This window comes from Rhipicephalus microplus, chromosome 3 (genome assembly GCF_043290135.1).
Source record: "Rhipicephalus microplus isolate Deutch F79 chromosome 3, USDA_Rmic, whole genome shotgun sequence".
Taxonomy (NCBI): Eukaryota; Metazoa; Arthropoda; class Arachnida; order Ixodida; family Ixodidae; genus Rhipicephalus; species Rhipicephalus microplus.
This window is the reverse complement of record NC_134702.1, coordinates 229,571,561-229,589,714: the sequence shown is the minus strand read 5'-3', so window position 1 is coordinate 229,589,714 and position 18,154 is coordinate 229,571,561. Positions and strand designations below refer to the sequence as shown.

Below are 18,154 nucleotides of genomic sequence, written 5' to 3'. Positions count from 1 at the left end.
GTGAAGGGTGCGCTGTCTGGAGCAGTAATGAATGACTGTTGCTCAATTTTCTTACCTTTTCGACCTTACACTTCTGGGGACTAATGATAGCGGTTGCGTTTCCCAGTGACACCTGTCCACCTCGGTAGCGCAGTAGGTAGCGCGCAAGTCTCATAACCTGAAGGTCGTGAGTTCCATCCTCACCCGAGGCAAAGGCGGTGCAGTTTTTTTGTTTGCTTATGAGAGTTTAATTAGGTCGTGAGGGGTGCGCTGTCGGGAGCAGTAATGAATGACTGTTGCTCGGTTTTCTTACTTTTTCGACCTTTAATTTGTGGGAACTAATGATCCTGGTTGCGTTTCCCAGTGACACCTGTCCGCCTCGATAGCGCAGTAGGCAGCACGTCAGTGTCAAAATCTGAAGGTCGCGAGTTCAATCCTCACCCGGGGCAAAAGCGGTGCAGATGTTTTGTTTGCTTATGAGAGTTTAATTAGGTCATGAGGAGTGCACTGTCTGGAGCAGTATTGAATGACTGTTGCTCGGTTTTCTTACTTTTTTCACCTTTATTTTTTGTGGAAACTATCGATAACGGTTGTTTCCCAGTGACCCCTGTCCGCCTCGGCAGCGCAGTAGGCAGCGCGTCAGTCTCATAATGTGAAGGTCGTGAGTTAAAACCTAACCAGGGGCAAAGGTGGTGCAGTTTTTTGTTTGCTAATGAGAGTTTAATTAGGTCGTGAGGGGTGCGCTGTCTGGAGCAGTAATGAATGACTGTTGCTTGTTTTCTTATTCTTTCGACCTTCAATTTGTGGGAACTAATGACACCGGTTGCGTCTCCCAGTTACCGCTGTCTGCCTCGGTAGCGCAGTAGGCAGCGCGTCAGTCTCATAATCTGAAGGTCGTGAGTTCAATCCTAAGCCGGGGCAAAGGCGGTGCAGTTTTTTTGTTTGCTTATGAGAGTTTAATTAGGTCGTGAGGGGTGCGCTGTCTGGAGCAGTAATGAATGACTGTTGCTGAGTTTTCTTACTTTTTTGACCTTTAACTAGTGGGAACTATTGATACCGGTTGTGTTTCCCAGTGACACCTGTCCGCCTCGGTAGTGCAGTAGGTAGCGCGTCAGTCTCATATACTGAAGGTCGTGAGTTCAATCCTCACCCGTGGCAAAGGTGGCGCCGTTTTCTTGTTTACTTATGAGAGTTTATTTAGGTCGTGAGGGGTGCGGTGTCTGGAGCAGTATTGAATGACTGTTGCTCGGTTTTCTTACCTTTTCGAACTTACACTTCTGGGAACTAATGATACCGGTTGCGTTTCCCAGTGACACCTGTGCGCCTCGGTAGCGCAGTAGGCAGAGCATCAGTCTTACAATCTGAAGGTCGTGAGTTCAACCCTCACCCGGGGCAAAGTTGGTGCAGTTTCTTTGTTTGCTTCTGAGAGTTTAATTTGGTCGTGAGGGGTGCGCTGTCTGGAGCAGTATTGAATGACTGTTGCTCAGTTTTCTTACTTTTTCGACCTTTAATTTGTGGGGACTAATGATTCCAGTTGCGTTTCCCAGTGACACCTGTCTGCCTCGATAGCGCAGTAGGCAGAGCATCAGTCTTACAATCTGAAGGTCGTGAGTTCAACCCTCACCCGGGGCAAAGTTGGTGCAGTTTCTTTGTTTGCTTCTGAGAGTTTAATTAGGTCGTGAGGGGTGAGCTGTGTGGAGCAGTAATGAATGGCTGTTGCTCAGTTTTCTTACTTTTTCGACTTATAATTTGTAGGAACTAATGATACCGGTTGCGTTTCCCAGTGACCCCCGTCTGCCTCGGTAGCGCAGTAGGCCGTGCGTCAGTCTCATAATCTGAAGGTCGTGAGTTCAATCCTAACCCGGGGCGAAGGCGGTGCAGTTTTTTTGTTTGCTTTGATAGTTTAATTAGGTCGTAAGGGGTGCGCTGTCTGGAGCAGTAATGAATGACTGTTGCTTGGTTTTCTTATTTTTTCTCCCTTCAATTTGTGGGAACTAATGACACCGGTTGCGTCTCCCAGTTACCGCTGTCTGCCTCGGTAGCGCAGTAGGCAGCGCGTCAGTCTCATAATCTGAAGGTCGTTAGTTCAATCCTAACCCCGGGGCAAAGGCGGTGCAGTTTTTTGTTTGCTTATGAGAGTTTAATTAGGTCGTGAGGGGTGCGCTGTCTGAAGCAGTAATGAACGACTATTGCTCAGTTTTCTTACTTTTTCGACCTTTTTTTGTGGGAACTAATGATCCCGGTTGCGTTTGCCAGTGACACCTGTCCGCCTCGATAGCGCAGTAGGCAGCGCGTCAGTCTCATAATCTGAAGGTCGTGAGTTCAATCCACAACCGGGGCAAAGGAGGTACAGCTTTTTTGTTTGCTTGTGAGAGTTTAATTAGGTCGTTAGGGGTGAGCTGTGTGGAGCAGTAATGAATGGCTGTTGCTCAGTTTTCTTACTTTTTCGACTTATAATTTGTAGGAAGTAATGATACCGGTTGCGTTTCCCAGTGAACCCCCGTCTGCCTCGGTAGCGCAGTAGGCAGTGCGTCAGTCTCATAATCTGAAGGTCGTGAGTTCAATCCTAACCCGGGGCGAAGGCGGTGCAGTTTTTTTGTTTGCTTTGATAGTTTAATTAGGTCGTGAGGGGTGCGCTGTCTGGAGCAGTAATGAATGACTGTTGCTTGGTTTTCTTCCTTTTTCGACCTTTCATTTGCGGGAACTAATGATCCCGGTTGCGTTTCCCAGTGACACCTTTCCGCCTCGATAGCGCAGTAGGCAGCGCGTCAGTCTCATAATCTGAAGGTCGCGAGTTCAATACACAACCGGGGCAAAGGAGGTACAGATTTTTTGTTTGCTTGTGAGAGTTTAATTAGGTCGTTAGGGGTGCGCTGTGTGGAGCAGTAATGAATGACTGTTGCTCGGTTTTCTTATTTTTTCGACCTTTTTTTTGGGAACTATCGATACCGGTTGTGTTTCCTAGTGACATCTGTCCGCCTCGGTAGCGCAGTAGGTAGCGCGTCAGTCTCATATACTGGAGGTCGTTAGTTCAATCTTCACCCGGGGCAAAGTTGACGCAGATTTTTTGTTTGCTTAGGAGAGTTTATTTGGGTCGTGAGGGTTGCGCTGTCTGGAGCAGTAATGAATGACTGTTCTCGGTTTTCTTACTTTTTCGACCTTTAATTTGTGGGAACTAATGATCCCGGTTGCGTTTCCCGGCGACAACTGTCCGCCTCGGTAGCGCAGTAGGCAGCGCGTCAGTCTCATAATCTGAAGGTCGTGAGTTCGAACCTCACCCGGGGCAAAGCGGTGCTGTTTTTTGTTTGCTTATGAGAAAATAATTAGGTCGTGAGGGGTGCGCTGTCTGGAGCAGTAATGAATGACTGTTGCTTGGTTTTCTTACTTTTTCGACCTTTCATTTGCGGGAACTAATGATACCGGTTGCGTTTCCCAGTGACACCTGTACGCGTCGGTAGCGCAGTAGGCAGTACGTCAGTCTCATAATCTGAAGGTCGTGAGTTCAGTCCTCACCAGGGGCAAAGGTGGTGCAGTTTTTTTGTTTGCTTCTGAGAGTTTAATTAGGTCGTGAGAATTGCGCTGTCTGGAGCAGTAATGAATGACTGTTGCTCGGTTTTCTTTTTCGAAATTTAATTTTTGGGAACTAATGATACCGGTTGTGTTTCCCAGTGACACCTGTCCGCCTCGGTAGCGCAGTAGGCAGCACGTCAGTCTCATAATCTGAAGGTCGTGAGTTCAATCCTCACCCGTGGCAAAGGTGGTGCCGTTTTCTTGTTTACTTATGATAGTTTATTTAGTCGTGAGGGGTGCGGTGTCTGGAGCAGTAATGAATGACTGTTGCTCGGTTTTCTTACCTTTTCCACCTTACACATCTGAGAACTAATGATACCTGTTGCGTTTCGAATTGACACCTGTCCGCCTCGGTAGCGCAGTAGGCCGCACGTCAGTCTCATAATTTGAAGGTCGTGAGTTCAATCCTCACCCGTGGCAAAGGTGGTGCCGTTTTCTTGTTTACTTATGAGAGTTTAATTAGGTCGTGAGGGGTGCGCTGTCTGGAGCAGTAATGAATGACTGTTGCTTGGTTTTCTTATTTTTTCGACCTTCAATTTGTGGGAACTAATGACACCGGTTGCGTCTCCCAGTTACCGCTGTCTGCCTCGATAGTGCAGTAGGCAGCACGTCAGTGTCAAAATCTGAAGGTCGCGAGTTCAATCCTCACCCGGGGCAAAAGCGGTGCAGATGTTTTGTTTGCTAATGAGAGTTTAATTAGGTCGTGAGGGGTGCGCTGTCTGGAGCAGTAATGAATGACTGTTGCTCGGTTTTCTTACCTTTTCGACCTTACACTTCTGGGAACTAATGATACCGGTTGCGTTTCCCAGTGACACCTGTCCGCCTCGGTAGCGCAGTAGGCAGCGCGTCAGTCTCATAATCTGAAGGTCGTGAGTTCAATCCTAAGCCGGGGCAAAGGCGGTGCAGTTTTTTTGTTTGCTTATGAGAGTTTAATTAGGTCGTGAGGGGTGCGCTGTCTGGAGCAGTAATGAATGACTGTTGCTGAGTTTTCTTACTTTTTTGACCTTTAACTAGTGGGAACTATTGATACCGGTTGTGTTTCCCAGTGACACCTGTCCGCCTCGGTAGTGCAGTAGGTAGCGCGTCAGTCTCATATACTGAAGGTCGTGAGTTCAATCCTCACCCGTGGCAAAGGTGGCGCCGTTTTCTTGTTTACTTATGAGAGTTTATTTAGGTCGTGAGGGGTGCGGTGTCTGGAGCAGTATTGAATGACTGTTGCTCGGTTTTCTTACCTTTTCGAACTTACACTTCTGGGAACTAATGATACCGGTTGCGTTTCCCAGTGACACCTGTGCGCCTCGGTAGCGCAGTAGGCAGAGCATCAGTCTTACAATCTGAAGGTCGTGAGTTCAACCCTCACCCGGGGCAAAGTTGGTGCAGTTTCTTTGTTTGCTTCTGAGAGTTTAATTTGGTCGTGAGGGGTGCGCTGTCTGGAGCAGTATTGAATGACTGTTGCTCAGTTTTCTTACTTTTTCGACCTTTAATTTGTGGGGACTAATGATTCCAGTTGCGTTTCCCAGTGACACCTGTCTGCCTCGATAGCGCAGTAGGCAGAGCATCAGTCTTACAATCTGAAGGTCGTGAGTTCAACCCTCACCCGGGGCAAAGTTGGTGCAGTTTCTTTGTTTGCTTCTGAGAGTTTAATTAGGTCGTGAGGGGTGAGCTGTGTGGAGCAGTAATGAATGGCTGTTGCTCAGTTTTCTTACTTTTTCGACTTATAATTTGTAGGAACTAATGATACCGGTTGCGTTTCCCAGTGACCCCCGTCTGCCTCGGTAGCGCAGTAGGCCGTGCGTCAGTCTCATAATCTGAAGGTCGTGAGTTCAATCCTAACCCGGGGCGAAGGCGGTGCAGTTTTTTTGTTTGCTTTGATAGTTTAATTAGGTCGTAAGGGGTGCGCTGTCTGGAGCAGTAATGAATGACTGTTGCTTGGTTTTCTTATTTTTTCTCCCTTCAATTTGTGGGAACTAATGACACCGGTTGCGTCTCCCAGTTACCGCTGTCTGCCTCGGTAGCGCAGTAGGCAGCGCGTCAGTCTCATAATCTGAAGGTCGTTAGTTCAATCCTAACCCCGGGGCAAAGGCGGTGCAGTTTTTTGTTTGCTTATGAGAGTTTAATTAGGTCGTGAGGGGTGCGCTGTCTGAAGCAGTAATGAACGACTATTGCTCAGTTTTCTTACTTTTTCGACCTTTTTTTGTGGGAACTAATGATCCCGGTTGCGTTTGCCAGTGACACCTGTCCGCCTCGATAGCGCAGTAGGCAGCGCGTCAGTCTCATAATCTGAAGGTCGTGAGTTCAATCCACAACCGGGGCAAAGGAGGTACAGCTTTTTTGTTTGCTTGTGAGAGTTTAATTAGGTCGTTAGGGGTGAGCTGTGTGGAGCAGTAATGAATGGCTGTTGCTCAGTTTTCTTACTTTTTCGACTTATAATTTGTAGGAAGTAATGATACCGGTTGCGTTTCCCAGTGAACCCCCGTCTGCCTCGGTAGCGCAGTAGGCAGTGCGTCAGTCTCATAATCTGAAGGTCGTGAGTTCAATCCTAACCCGGGGCGAAGGCGGTGCAGTTTTTTTGTTTGCTTTGATAGTTTAATTAGGTCGTGAGGGGTGCGCTGTCTGGAGCAGTAATGAATGACTGTTGCTTGGTTTTCTTCCTTTTTCGACCTTTCATTTGCGGGAACTAATGATCCCGGTTGCGTTTCCCAGTGACACCTTTCCGCCTCGATAGCGCAGTAGGCAGCGCGTCAGTCTCATAATCTGAAGGTCGCGAGTTCAATACACAACCGGGGCAAAGGAGGTACAGATTTTTTGTTTGCTTGTGAGAGTTTAATTAGGTCGTTAGGGGTGCGCTGTGTGGAGCAGTAATGAATGACTGTTGCTCGGTTTTCTTATTTTTTCGACCTTTTTTTTGGGAACTATCGATACCGGTTGTGTTTCCTAGTGACATCTGTCCGCCTCGGTAGCGCAGTAGGTAGCGCGTCAGTCTCATATACTGGAGGTCGTTAGTTCAATCTTCACCCGGGGCAAAGTTGACGCAGATTTTTTGTTTGCTTAGGAGAGTTTATTTGGGTCGTGAGGGTTGCGCTGTCTGGAGCGCTAATGAATGACTGTTCTCGGTTTTCTTACTTTTTCGACCTTTAATTTGTGGGAACTAATGATCCCGGTTGCGTTTCCCGGCGACAACTGTCCGCCTCGGTAGCGCAGTAGGCAGCGCGTCAGTCTCATAATCTGAAGGTCGTGAGTTCGAACCTCACCCGGGGCAAAGCGGTGCTGTTTTTTGTTTGCTTATGAGAAAATAATTAGGTCGTGAGGGGTGCGCTGTCTGGAGCAGTAATGAATGACTGTTGCTTGGTTTTCTTACTTTTTCGACCTTTCATTTGCGGGAACTAATGATACCGGTTGCGTTTCCCAGTGACACCTGTACGCGTCGGTAGCGCAGTAGGCAGTACGTCAGTCTCATAATCTGAAGGTCGTGAGTTCAGTCCTCACCAGGGGCAAAGGTGGTGCAGTTTTTTTGTTTGCTTCTGAGAGTTTAATTAGGTCGTGAGAATTGCGCTGTCTGGAGCAGTAATGAATGACTGTTGCTCGGTTTTCTTTTTCGAAATTTAATTTTTGGGAACTAATGATACCGGTTGTGTTTCCCAGTGACACCTGTCCGCCTCGGTAGCGCAGTAGGCAGCACGTCAGTCTCATAATCTGAAGGTCGTGAGTTCAATCCTCACCCGTGGCAAAGGTGGTGCCGTTTTCTTGTTTACTTATGATAGTTTATTTAGTCGTGAGGGGTGCGGTGTCTGGAGCAGTAATGAATGACTGTTGCTCGGTTTTCTTACCTTTTCCACCTTACACATCTGAGAACTAATGATACCTGTTGCGTTTCGAATTGACACCTGTCCGCCTCGGTAGCGCAGTAGGCCGCACGTCAGTCTCATAATTTGAAGGTCGTGAGTTCAATCCTCACCCGTGGCAAAGGTGGTGCCGTTTTCTTGTTTACTTATGAGAGTTTAATTAGGTCGTGAGGGGTGCGCTGTCTGGAGCAGTAATGAATGACTGTTGCTTGGTTTTCTTATTTTTTCGACCTTCAATTTGTGGGAACTAATGACACCGGTTGCGTCTCCCAGTTACCGCTGTCTGCCTCGATAGTGCAGTAGGCAGCACGTCAGTGTCAAAATCTGAAGGTCGCGAGTTCAATCCTCACCCGGGGCAAAAGCGGTGCAGATGTTTTGTTTGCTAATGAGAGTTTAATTAGGTCGTGAGGGGTGCGCTGTCTGGAGCAGTAATGAATGACTGTTGCTCGGTTTTCTTACCTTTTCGACCTTACACTTCTGGGAACTAATGATACCGGTTGCGTTTCCCAGTGACACCTGTCCGCCTCGGTAGCGCAGTAGGCAGCGCGTCAGTCTCATAATCTGAAGGTCGTGAGTTCAATCCTAAGCCGGGGCAAAGGCGGTGCAGTTTTTTTGTTTGCTTATGAGAGTTTAATTAGGTCGTGAGGGGTGCGCTGTCTGGAGCAGTAATGAATGACTGTTGCTGAGTTTTCTTACTTTTTTGACCTTTAACTAGTGGGAACTATTGATACCGGTTGTGTTTCCCAGTGACACCTGTCCGCCTCGGTAGTGCAGTAGGTAGCGCGTCAGTCTCATATACTGAAGGTCGTGAGTTCAATCCTCACCCGTGGCAAAGGTGGCGCCGTTTTCTTGTTTACTTATGAGAGTTTATTTAGGTCGTGAGGGGTGCGGTGTCTGGAGCAGTATTGAATGACTGTTGCTCGGTTTTCTTACCTTTTCGAACTTACACTTCTGGGAACTAATGATACCGGTTGCGTTTCCCAGTGACACCTGTGCGCCTCGGTAGCGCAGTAGGCAGAGCATCAGTCTTACAATCTGAAGGTCGTGAGTTCAACCCTCACCCGGGGCAAAGTTGGTGCAGTTTCTTTGTTTGCTTCTGAGAGTTTAATTTGGTCGTGAGGGGTGCGCTGTCTGGAGCAGTATTGAATGACTGTTGCTCAGTTTTCTTACTTTTTCGACCTTTAATTTGTGGGGACTAATGATTCCAGTTGCGTTTCCCAGTGACACCTGTCTGCCTCGATAGCGCAGTAGGCAGAGCATCAGTCTTACAATCTGAAGGTCGTGAGTTCAACCCTCACCCGGGGCAAAGTTGGTGCAGTTTCTTTGTTTGCTTCTGAGAGTTTAATTAGGTCGTGAGGGGTGAGCTGTGTGGAGCAGTAATGAATGGCTGTTGCTCAGTTTTCTTACTTTTTCGACTTATAATTTGTAGGAACTAATGATACCGGTTGCGTTTCCCAGTGACCCCCGTCTGCCTCGGTAGCGCAGTAGGCCGTGCGTCAGTCTCATAATCTGAAGGTCGTGAGTTCAATCCTAACCCGGGGCGAAGGCGGTGCAGTTTTTTTGTTTGCTTTGATAGTTTAATTAGGTCGTAAGGGGTGCGCTGTCTGGAGCAGTAATGAATGACTGTTGCTTGGTTTTCTTATTTTTTCTCCCTTCAATTTGTGGGAACTAATGACACCGGTTGCGTCTCCCAGTTACCGCTGTCTGCCTCGGTAGCGCTGTAGGCAGCGCGTCAGTCTCATAATCTGAAGGTCGTTAGTTCAATCCTAACCCCGGGGCAAAGGCGGTGCAGTTTTTTGTTTGCTTATGAGAGTTTAATTAGGTCGTGAGGGGTGCGCTGTCTGAAGCAGTAATGAACGACTATTGCTCAGTTTTCTTACTTTTTCGACCTTTTTTTGTGGGAACTAATGATCCCGGTTGCGTTTGCCAGTGACACCTGTCCGCCTCGATAGCGCAGTAGGCAGCGCGTCAGTCTCATAATCTGAAGGTCGTGAGTTCAATCCACAACCGGGGCAAAGGAGGTACAGCTTTTTTGTTTGCTTGTGAGAGTTTAATTAGGTCGTTAGGGGTGAGCTGTGTGGAGCAGTATTGAATGGCTGTTGCTCAGTTTTCTTACTTTTTCGACTTATAATTTGTAGGAACTAATGATACCGGTTGCGTTTCCCAGTGACCCCCCGTCTGCCTCGGTAGCGCAGTAGGCAGTGCGTCAGTCTCATAATCTGAAGGTCGTGAGTTCAATCCTAACCCGGGGCGAAGGCGGTGCAGTTTTTTTGTTTGCTTTGATAGTTTAATTAGGTCGTGAGGGGTGCGCTGTCTGGAGCAGTAATGAATGACTGTTGCTTGGTTTTCTTCCTTTTTCGACCTTTCATTTGCGGGAACTAATGATCCCGGTTGCGTTTCCCAGTGACACCTTTCCGCCTCGATAGCGCAGTAGGCAGCGCGTCAGTCTCATAATCTGAAGGTCGCGAGTTCAATACACAACCGGGGCAAAGGAGGTACAGATTTTTTGTTTGCTTGTGAGAGTTTAATTAGGTCGTTAGGGGTGCGCTGTGTGGAGCAGTAATGAATGACTGTTGCTCGGTTTTCTTATTTTTTCGACCTTTTTTTTGGGAACTATCGATACCGGTTGTGTTTCCTAGTGACATCTGTCCGCCTCGGTAGCGCAGTAGGTAGCGCGTCAGTCTCATATACTGGAGGTCGTTAGTTCAATCTTCACCCGGGGCAAAGTTGACGCAGATTTTTTGTTTGCTTAGGAGAGTTTATTTGGGTCGTGAGGGTTGCGCTGTCTGGAGCAGTAATGAATGACTGTTCTCGGTTTTCTTACTTTTTCGACCTTTAATTTGTGGGAACTAATGATCCCGGTTGCGTTTCCCGGCGACAACTGTCCGCCTCGGTAGCGCAGTAGGCAGCGCGTCAGTCTCATAATCTGAAGGTCGTGAGTTCGAACCTCACCCGGGGCAAAGCGGTGCAGTTTTTTGTTTGCTTATGAGAAAATAATTAGGTCGTGAGGGGTGCGCTGTCTGGAGCAGTAATGAATGACTGTTGCTTGGTTTTCTTACTTTTTCGACCTTTCATTTGCGGGAACTAATGATACCGGTTGCGTTTCCCAGTGACACCTGTACGCCTCGGTAGCGCAGTAGGCAGTACGTCAGTCTCATAATCTGAAGGTCGTGAGTTCAGTCCTCACCAGGGGCAAAGGTGGTGCAGTTTTTTTGTTTGCTTCTGAGAGTTTAATTAGGTCGTGAGAATTGCGCTGTCTGGAGCAGTAATGAATGACTGTTGCTCGGTTTTCTTTTTCGAAATTTAATTTGTGGGAACTAATGATACCGGTTGTGTTTCCCAGTGACACCTGTCCGCCTCGGTAGCGCAGTAGGCAGCACGTCAGTCTCATAATCTGAAGGTCGTGAGTTCAATCCTCACCCGTGGCAAAGGTGGTGCCGTTTTCTTGTTTACTTATGATAGTTTATTTAGTCGTGAGGGGTGCGGTGTCTGGAGCAGTAATGAATGACTGTTGCTCGGTTTTCTTACCTTTTCCACCTTACACATCTGAGAACTAATGATACCTGTTGCGTTTCGAATTGACACCTGTCCGCCTCGGTAGCGCAGTAGGCCGCACGTCAGTCTCATAATTTGAAGGTCGTGAGTTCAATCCTCACCCGTGGCAAAGGTGGTGCCGTTTTCTTGTTTACTTATGAGAGTTTAATTAGGTCGTGAGGGGTGCGCTGTCTGGAGCAGTAATGAATGACTGTTGCTTGGTTTTCTTATTTTTTCGACCTTCAATTTGTGGGAACTAATGACACCGGTTGCGTCTCCCAGTTACCGCTGTCTGCCTCGATAGTGCAGTAGGCAGCACGTCAGTGTCAAAATCTGAAGGTCGCGAGTTCAATCCTCACCCGGGGCAAAAGCGGTGCAGATGTTTTGTTTGCTAATGAGAGTTTAATTAGGTCGTGAGGGGTGCGCTGTCTGGAGCAGTAATGAATGACTGTTGCTCGGTTTTCTTACCTTTTCGACCTTACACTTCTGGGAACTAATGATACCGGTTGCGTTTCCCAGTGACACCTGTCCGCCTCGGTAGCGCAGTAGGCAGCGCGTCAGTCTCATAATCTGAAGGTCGTGAGTTCAATCCTAACCTAGGGCAAAGGCGGTGCAGTTTTTTTGTTTGCTTATGATAGATTAATTAGGTCGTGAGGGGTGCGCTGTCTGGAACAGTAATGAATGACTGTTGCTCGGTTTTCTTAGTTTTTCGGCCTTTAAATTGTGGGAACTAATGATCCCGGTTGCGTTTTCCAGTGACACCTGTCCGCCTAGATACCGCAGTAGGCAGCGTGTCAGTGTCATAATCTGAAGGTCGTGAGTTCAATCCTCACCCGGGGCAAAGGCGGTGCAGTTTTTTGTTTGCTTATGATAGTTTAATTAGGTCGCGAGGGGTGGGCTGTCTGGAGCAGTAATGAATGGCTGTTGCTCGGTTTTCTTACTTTTTCGGCCTTTAGTTTGTGGGAACTAATGATCCCGGTTGCGTTTTCTAGTGACACCTGTCCGCCTAGATAGCGCAGTAGGCAGCGCGTCAGTCTCATAATCTGAAGGTCGTGAGTTCAATCCACACCCGGGGCAAAGAAGGTACAGATTTTTTGTTTGCTTGTGAGAGTTTAATTAGGTCCTTAGGGGTGCGCTGTGTGGAGCAGTAATGAATGACTGTTGCTCGGTTTTCTTATTTTTTCGACCTTGAATTTGTGGGAACTATCGATACCGGTTGTGTTTCCCAGTGACATCTGTCCGCCTTGGTAGCGCAGTAGGTAGCGCGTCAGTCTCATATACTGAAGGTCGTGAGTTCAATCTTCACCCGGGGAAGTTGGAGCAGATTTTTTGTTTGCTTATGAGAGTTTAATTGGGTCGTGAGGGTTGCGCCGTCTGGAGCAGTAATGATTGACTGTTCTCGGTTTTCTTACTTTTTTGACCTTTAATTTGTGGGAACTAATGATCCCGGTTGCGTTTCCCATTGACCCCTCTCCGCCTCGGTAGCGCAGTGGGCAGCGCGTCAGTCTCATAAAGTCTCATAATGTGAAAGTCGTGAGTTCAAACCTCACCAGGGGCAAAGGTGGTGCAGTTTTTTGTTTGCTAATGAGAGTTTAATTAGGTCGTGAGGTGTGCGCTGTCTGGAGCAGTAATGAATGACTGTTGCTTGGTTTTCTTATTTTTTCGACCTTCAATTTGTGGGAACTAATGACACCGGTTGCGTCTCCCAGTTACCGCTGTCTACCTCGGTAACGCAGTAGGCAGTGCGTCAGTCTCATAATCTGAAGGTCGTGAGTTAATCCTAACCCGGGGCAAAGGCGGTGCAGTTTTTTTGTTTGCTTATGAGAGTTTAAATAAGCCGTGAAGGGTGCGCTGTCTGGAGCAGTAATGAATGACTGTTGCTCAATTTTCTTACCTTTTCGACCTTACACTTCTGGGAACTAATGATAGCGGTTGCGTTTCCCAGTGACACCTGTCCACCTCGGTAGCGCAGTAGGTAGCGCGCAAGTCTCATAACCTGAAGGTCGTGAGTTCAATCCTCACCCGAGGCAAAGGCGGTGCAGTTTTTTTGTTTGCTTATGAGAGTTTAATTAGGTCGTGAGGGGTGCGCTGTCGGGAGCAGTAATGAATGACTGTTGCTCGGTTTTCTTACTTTTTCGACCTTTAATTTGTGGGAACTAATGATCCTGGTTGCGTTTCCCAGTGACACCTGTCCGCCTCGATAGCGCAGAAGCAAGCACGTCAGTGTCAAAATCTGAAGGTCGCGAGTTCAATCCTCACCCGGGGCAAAAGCGGTGCAGATGTTTTGTTTGCTTATGAGAGTTTAATTAGGTCATGAGGGGTGCACTGTCTGGAGCAGTATTGAATGACTGTTGCTCGGTTTTCTTACTTTTTTCACCTTTATTTTTTGTGGAAACTATCGATAACGGTTGTTTCCCAGTGACCCCTGTCCGCCTCGGCAGCGCAGTAGGCAGCGCGTCAGTCTCATAATGTGAAGGTCGTGAGTTCAAACCTCACCAGGGGCAAAGGTGGTGCAGTTTTTTGTTTGCTAATGAGAGTTTAATTAGGTCGTGAGGGGTGCGCTGTCTGGAGCAGTAATGAATGACTGTTGCTTGTTTTCTTATTTTTTCGACCTTCAATTTGTGGGAACTAATGATACCGGTTGCGTCTCCCAGTTACCGCTGTCTGCCTCGGTAGCGCAGTAGGCAGCGCGTCAGTCTCATAATCTGAAGGTCGTGAGTTCAATCCTAACCCGGGGCAAAGGCGGTGCAGTTTTTTTGTTTGCTTATGAGAGTTTAATTAGGTCGTGAGGGGTGCGCTGTCTGGAGCAGTAATGAATGACTGTTGCTGAGTTTTCTTACTTTTTTGACCTTTAACTAGTGGGAACTATTGATACCGGTTGTGTTTCCCAGTGACACCTGTCCGCCTCGGTAGTGCAGTAGGTAGCGCGTCAGTCTCATATACTGAAGGTCGTGAGTTCAATCCTCACCCGTGGCAAAGGTGGTGCCGTTTTCTTGTTTACTTATGAGAGTTTATTTAGGTCGTGAGGGGTGCGGTGTCTGGAGCAGTAATGAATGACTGTTGCTCGGTTTTCTTACCTTTTCGACCTTACACTTCTGGGAACTAATGATACCGGTTGCGTTTCCCAGTGACACCTGTGCGCCTCGGTAGCGCAGTAGGCAGAGCATCAGTCTTACAATCTGAAGGTCGTGAGTTCAACCCTCACCCGGGGCAAAGTTGGTGCAGTTTCTTTGTTTGCTTCTGAGAGTTTAATTTGGTCGTGAGGGGTGCGCTGTTTGGAGCAGTATTGAATGACTGTTGCTCAGTTTTCTTACTTTTTCGACCTTTAATTTGTGGGGACTAATGATTCCGGTTGCGTTTCCCAGTGACACCTGTCTGCCTCGATAGCGCAGTAGGCAGAGCATCAGTCTTACAATCTGAAGGTCGTGAGTTCAAACCTCACCCGGGGCAAAGTTGGTGCAGTTTCTTTGTTTGCTTCTGAGAGTTTAATTAGGTCGTGAGGGGTAAGCTGTGTGGAGCAGTAATGAATGGCTGTTGCTCAGTTTTCTTACTTTTTCGACTTATAATTTGTAGGAACTAATGATACCGGTTGCGTTTCCCAGTGACCCCCGTGTGCCTCGGTAGCGCAGTAGGCCGTGCGTCAGTCTCATAATCTGAAGGTCGTGAGTTCAATCCCAACCCGGGGCGAAGGCGGTGCAGTTTTTTTGTTTGCTTTGATAGTTTAATTAGGTCGTGAGGGGTGCGCTGTCTGGAGCAGTAATGAATGACTGTTGCTTGGTTTTCTTATTTTTTCTCCCTTCAATTTGTGGGAACTAATGACACCGGTTGCGTCTCCCAGTTACCGCTGTCTGCCTCGGTAGCGCAGTAGGCAGTGCGTCAGTCTCATAATCTGAAGGTCGTTAGTTCAATCCTAACCCCGGGGCAAAGGCGGTGCAGTTTTTTGTTTGCTTATGAGAGTTTAATTAGGTCGTGAGGGGTGCGCTGTCTGAAGCAGTAATGAACGACTGTTGCTCAGTTTTCTTACTTTTTCGACCTTTTTTTGTGGGAACTAATGATCCCGAATGCGTTTGCCAGTGACACCTGTCCGCCTCGATAGCGCAGTAGGCAGCGCGTCAGTCTCATAATCTGAAGGTCGTGAGTTCAATCCACAACCGGGGCAAAGGAGGTACAGCTTTTTTGTTTGCTTGTGAGAGTTTAATTAGGTCGTTAGGGGTGAGCTGTGTGGAGCAGTAATGAATGGCTGTTGCTCAGTTTTCTTACTTTTTCGACTTATAATTTGTAGGAACTAATGATACCGGTTGCGTTTCCCAGTGACCCCCCGTCTGCCTCGGTAGCGCAGTAGGCAGTGCGTCAGTCTCATAATCTGAAGGTCGTGAGTTCAATCCTAACCCGGGGCGAAGGCGGTGCAGTTTTTTTGTTTGCTTTGATAGTTTAATTAGGTCGTGAGGGGTGCGCTGTCTGGAGCAGTAATGAATGACTGTTGCTTGGTTTTCTTCCTTTTTCGACCGTTATTTGCGGGAACTAATGATCCCGGTTGCGTTTCCCAGTGACACCTTTCCGCCTCGATAGCGCAGTAGGCAGCGCGTCAGTCTCATAATCTGAAGGTCGCGAGTTCAATACACAACCGGGGCAAAGGAGGTACAGATTTTTTGTTTGCTTGTGAGAGTTTAATTAGGTCGTTAGGGGTGCGCTGTGTGGAGCAGTAATGAATGACTGTTGCTCGGTTTTCTTATTTTTTCGACCTTTTTTTGGGAACTATCGATACCGGTTGTGTTTCCTAGTGACATCTGTCCGCCTCGGTAGCGCAGTAGGTAGCGCGTCAGTCTCATATACTGGAGGTCGTTAGTTCAATCTTCACCCGGGGCAAAGTTGACGCAGACTTTTTGTTTCCTTAGGAGAGTTTATTTGGGTCGTGAGGGTTGCGCTGTCTGGGGCAGTAATGAATGACTGTTCTCGGTTTTCTTACTTTTTCGACCTTTAATTTGTGGGAACTAATGATCCCGGTTGCGTTTCCCGGCGACAACTGTCCGCCTCGGTAGCGCAGTAGGCAGCGCGTCAGTCTCATAATCTGAAGGTCGTGAGTTCGAACCTCACCCGGGGCAAATCGATGCAGTTTTTTGTTTGCTTATGAGAGAATAATTAGGTCGTGAGGGGTGCGCTGTCTGGAGCAGTAATGAATGACTGTTGCTTGGTTTTCTTACTTTTTCGACCTTTCATTTGCGGGAACTAATGATACCGGTTGCGTTTCCCAGTGACACCTGTACGCCTCGGTAGCGCAGTAGGCAGTACGTCAGTCTCATAATCTGAAGGTCGTGAGTTCAGTCCTCACCAGGGGCAAAGGTAGTGCAGTTTTTTCTGTGCCTTTGAGAGTTTAATTAGGTCGTGAGGGGTGCGCTGTCTGGAGCAGCAATGAATGACTGTTGCTTGGTTTTCTTACATTTTCGACCTTTATTTTGTGGCAATTAATGATACCGTTTTTTTCCCAGTGACACCTGTCCGCGTCGGTAGCGCGGTAGGCAGAGCGTCAGCCTTAAAATCTGAAGGTCGTGAGTTCAATCCTCACCCGGGGCAAAGGTGGTGCAGTTTTTTTGTTTGCTTCTGAGAGTTTAATTAGGTCGTGAGAATTGCGCTGTCTGGAGCAGTAATGAATGACTGTTGCTCGGTTTTCTTTTTCGAAATTTAATTTGTGGGAACTAATGATACCGGTTGTGTTTCCCAGTGACACCTGTCCGCTTTGGTAGCGCAGTAGGCAGCACGTCAGTCTCATAATCTGAAGGTCGTGAGTTCAATCCTCACCCGTGGCAAAGGTGGTGCCGTTTTCTTGTTTACTTATGATAGTTTATTTAGTCGTGAGGGGTGCGGTGTCTGGAGCAGTAATGAATGACTGTTGCTCGGTTTTCTTACCTTTTCCACCTTACACATCTGAGAACTAATGATACCTGTTGCGTTTCGAATTGACACCTGTCCGCCTCGGTAGCGCAGTAGGCCACACGTCAGTCTCATAATTTGAAGGTCGTGAGTTCAATCCTCACCCGTGGCAAAGGTGGTGCCGTTTTCTTGTTTACTTATGAGAGTTTAATTAGGTCGTGAGGGGTGCGCTGTCTGGAGCAGTAATGAATGACTGTTGCTTGGTTTTCTTATTTTTTCGACCTTCAATTTGTGGGAAAGAATGACACCGGTTGCGTCTCCCAGTTACCGCTGTCTGCCTCGGTAGCGCAGTAGGCAGCGCGTCAGTCTCATAATCTGAAGGTCGTTAGTTCAATCCTAACCCCGTGGCAAAGGCGGTGCAGTTTTTTTGTTTGCTTATGAGAGTTTAATTAGGTCGTGAGGGGTGCGCTGTCTGGAGCAGTAATGAATGACTGTTGCTCGGTTTTCTTACTTTTTCGACCTTACACTTCTGGGAACTAATGATAGCGGTTGCGTTTCCCAGTGACACCTGTCCGCCTCGGTAGCGCAGTAGGTAGCGCGTCAGTCTCATAACCTGAAGGTCGTGAGTTCAATCCTCACCCGAGGCAAAGGTGGTGCAGTTTTTTTGTTTGCTTATGAGAGTTTAATTAGGTCGTGAGGGGTGCGCTGTCTGGAGCAGTAATGAATGACTGTTGCTGAGTTTTCTTACTTTTTCGACCTTTAACTTGTGGGAACTATTGATACCGGTTGTGTTTCCCAGTGACACCTGTACGCCTCGGTAGTGCAGTAGGTAGCGCGTCAGTCTCATATACTGAAGGTCGTGAGTTCAATCCTCACCCGTGGCAAAGGTGGTGCCGTTTTCTTGTTTACTTATGAGAGTTTATTTAGGTCGTGAGGGGTGCGGTGTCTGGAGCAGTAATGAATGACTGTTGCTCGGTTTTCTTACTTTTTCGACCTTACACTTCTGGGAACTAATGATACTGGTTGCGTTTCCCAGTGACACCTGTCCGCCTCGATAGCGCAGTAGGCAGCGCGTCAGTGTCAAAATCTGAAGGTCGCGAGTTCAATCCTCACCCGGGGCAAAAGCGGTGCAGATGTTTTGATTGCTTATGAGAGTTTAATTAGGTCATGAGGGGTGCACTGTCTGGAGCAGTAATAAATGACTGTTGCTCGGTTTTCCTATTTTTTCCACCTTTAATTTGTGGAAACTATCGATAACGGTTGTGTTTTCCAGGGACCCCTGTCCGCCTCGGTAGCGCAGTAGGCAGCGCGTCAGTCTCATAATCTGAAGGTCGTTAGTTCAATCCTAACCCGGGGCAAAG

General features: G+C 47.8%; 26 non-coding genes across 26 annotated transcripts; all 26 read left to right on the top strand.

Annotated features, from left to right (window-relative positions):
* The first annotated feature begins 1,064 nt into the window (after nt 1-1,064).
* Nucleotides 1,065-1,137, top strand: TRNAM-CAU (transfer RNA methionine (anticodon CAU)). The gene has a single exon. It is a non-coding gene; the product is annotated as a tRNA-Met (tRNA).
* Nucleotides 1,138-1,301: 164 nt separating this feature from the next.
* On the top strand, nt 1,302-1,374 carry TRNAV-UAC (transfer RNA valine (anticodon UAC)). Its single transcript has one exon. It is a non-coding gene; the product is annotated as a tRNA-Val (tRNA).
* Nucleotides 1,375-1,538: 164 nt separating this feature from the next.
* Nucleotides 1,539-1,611, top strand: TRNAV-UAC (transfer RNA valine (anticodon UAC)). The gene has a single exon. It is a non-coding gene; the product is annotated as a tRNA-Val (tRNA).
* Nucleotides 1,612-2,011: 400 nt separating this feature from the next.
* TRNAM-CAU (transfer RNA methionine (anticodon CAU)) lies at nt 2,012-2,085 on the top strand. The gene has a single exon. It is a non-coding gene; the product is annotated as a tRNA-Met (tRNA).
* A 1,107-nt stretch (nt 2,086-3,192) lies between these two features.
* TRNAM-CAU (transfer RNA methionine (anticodon CAU)) lies at nt 3,193-3,265 on the top strand. Its single transcript has one exon. It is a non-coding gene; the product is annotated as a tRNA-Met (tRNA).
* An 868-nt stretch (nt 3,266-4,133) lies between these two features.
* Nucleotides 4,134-4,206, top strand: TRNAL-CAA (transfer RNA leucine (anticodon CAA)). The gene has a single exon. It is a non-coding gene; the product is annotated as a tRNA-Leu (tRNA).
* Nucleotides 4,207-4,607: 401 nt separating this feature from the next.
* On the top strand, nt 4,608-4,680 carry TRNAM-CAU (transfer RNA methionine (anticodon CAU)). Its single transcript has one exon. It is a non-coding gene; the product is annotated as a tRNA-Met (tRNA).
* Nucleotides 4,681-4,844: 164 nt separating this feature from the next.
* On the top strand, nt 4,845-4,917 carry TRNAV-UAC (transfer RNA valine (anticodon UAC)). The gene has a single exon. It is a non-coding gene; the product is annotated as a tRNA-Val (tRNA).
* A 164-nt stretch (nt 4,918-5,081) lies between these two features.
* Nucleotides 5,082-5,154, top strand: TRNAV-UAC (transfer RNA valine (anticodon UAC)). The gene has a single exon. It is a non-coding gene; the product is annotated as a tRNA-Val (tRNA).
* Nucleotides 5,155-5,554: 400 nt separating this feature from the next.
* Nucleotides 5,555-5,628, top strand: TRNAM-CAU (transfer RNA methionine (anticodon CAU)). Its single transcript has one exon. It is a non-coding gene; the product is annotated as a tRNA-Met (tRNA).
* A 1,107-nt stretch (nt 5,629-6,735) lies between these two features.
* TRNAM-CAU (transfer RNA methionine (anticodon CAU)) lies at nt 6,736-6,808 on the top strand. Its single transcript has one exon. It is a non-coding gene; the product is annotated as a tRNA-Met (tRNA).
* Nucleotides 6,809-7,676: 868 nt separating this feature from the next.
* On the top strand, nt 7,677-7,749 carry TRNAL-CAA (transfer RNA leucine (anticodon CAA)). Its single transcript has one exon. It is a non-coding gene; the product is annotated as a tRNA-Leu (tRNA).
* A 401-nt stretch (nt 7,750-8,150) lies between these two features.
* Nucleotides 8,151-8,223, top strand: TRNAM-CAU (transfer RNA methionine (anticodon CAU)). Its single transcript has one exon. It is a non-coding gene; the product is annotated as a tRNA-Met (tRNA).
* Nucleotides 8,224-8,387: 164 nt separating this feature from the next.
* Nucleotides 8,388-8,460, top strand: TRNAV-UAC (transfer RNA valine (anticodon UAC)). Its single transcript has one exon. It is a non-coding gene; the product is annotated as a tRNA-Val (tRNA).
* A 164-nt stretch (nt 8,461-8,624) lies between these two features.
* Nucleotides 8,625-8,697, top strand: TRNAV-UAC (transfer RNA valine (anticodon UAC)). The gene has a single exon. It is a non-coding gene; the product is annotated as a tRNA-Val (tRNA).
* A 1,581-nt stretch (nt 8,698-10,278) lies between these two features.
* Nucleotides 10,279-10,351, top strand: TRNAM-CAU (transfer RNA methionine (anticodon CAU)). The gene has a single exon. It is a non-coding gene; the product is annotated as a tRNA-Met (tRNA).
* Nucleotides 10,352-11,219: 868 nt separating this feature from the next.
* On the top strand, nt 11,220-11,292 carry TRNAL-CAA (transfer RNA leucine (anticodon CAA)). The gene has a single exon. It is a non-coding gene; the product is annotated as a tRNA-Leu (tRNA).
* A 2,299-nt stretch (nt 11,293-13,591) lies between these two features.
* TRNAM-CAU (transfer RNA methionine (anticodon CAU)) lies at nt 13,592-13,664 on the top strand. Its single transcript has one exon. It is a non-coding gene; the product is annotated as a tRNA-Met (tRNA).
* Nucleotides 13,665-13,828: 164 nt separating this feature from the next.
* On the top strand, nt 13,829-13,901 carry TRNAM-CAU (transfer RNA methionine (anticodon CAU)). Its single transcript has one exon. It is a non-coding gene; the product is annotated as a tRNA-Met (tRNA).
* Nucleotides 13,902-14,065: 164 nt separating this feature from the next.
* TRNAV-UAC (transfer RNA valine (anticodon UAC)) lies at nt 14,066-14,138 on the top strand. Its single transcript has one exon. It is a non-coding gene; the product is annotated as a tRNA-Val (tRNA).
* Nucleotides 14,139-14,302: 164 nt separating this feature from the next.
* TRNAV-UAC (transfer RNA valine (anticodon UAC)) lies at nt 14,303-14,375 on the top strand. Its single transcript has one exon. It is a non-coding gene; the product is annotated as a tRNA-Val (tRNA).
* Nucleotides 14,376-15,954: 1,579 nt separating this feature from the next.
* Nucleotides 15,955-16,027, top strand: TRNAM-CAU (transfer RNA methionine (anticodon CAU)). The gene has a single exon. It is a non-coding gene; the product is annotated as a tRNA-Met (tRNA).
* A 1,340-nt stretch (nt 16,028-17,367) lies between these two features.
* On the top strand, nt 17,368-17,440 carry TRNAM-CAU (transfer RNA methionine (anticodon CAU)). The gene has a single exon. It is a non-coding gene; the product is annotated as a tRNA-Met (tRNA).
* Nucleotides 17,441-17,604: 164 nt separating this feature from the next.
* Nucleotides 17,605-17,677, top strand: TRNAM-CAU (transfer RNA methionine (anticodon CAU)). The gene has a single exon. It is a non-coding gene; the product is annotated as a tRNA-Met (tRNA).
* A 164-nt stretch (nt 17,678-17,841) lies between these two features.
* Nucleotides 17,842-17,914, top strand: TRNAL-CAA (transfer RNA leucine (anticodon CAA)). Its single transcript has one exon. It is a non-coding gene; the product is annotated as a tRNA-Leu (tRNA).
* Nucleotides 17,915-18,078: 164 nt separating this feature from the next.
* On the top strand, nt 18,079-18,151 carry TRNAM-CAU (transfer RNA methionine (anticodon CAU)). Its single transcript has one exon. It is a non-coding gene; the product is annotated as a tRNA-Met (tRNA).
* Nucleotides 18,152-18,154: the final 3 nt, after the last annotated feature.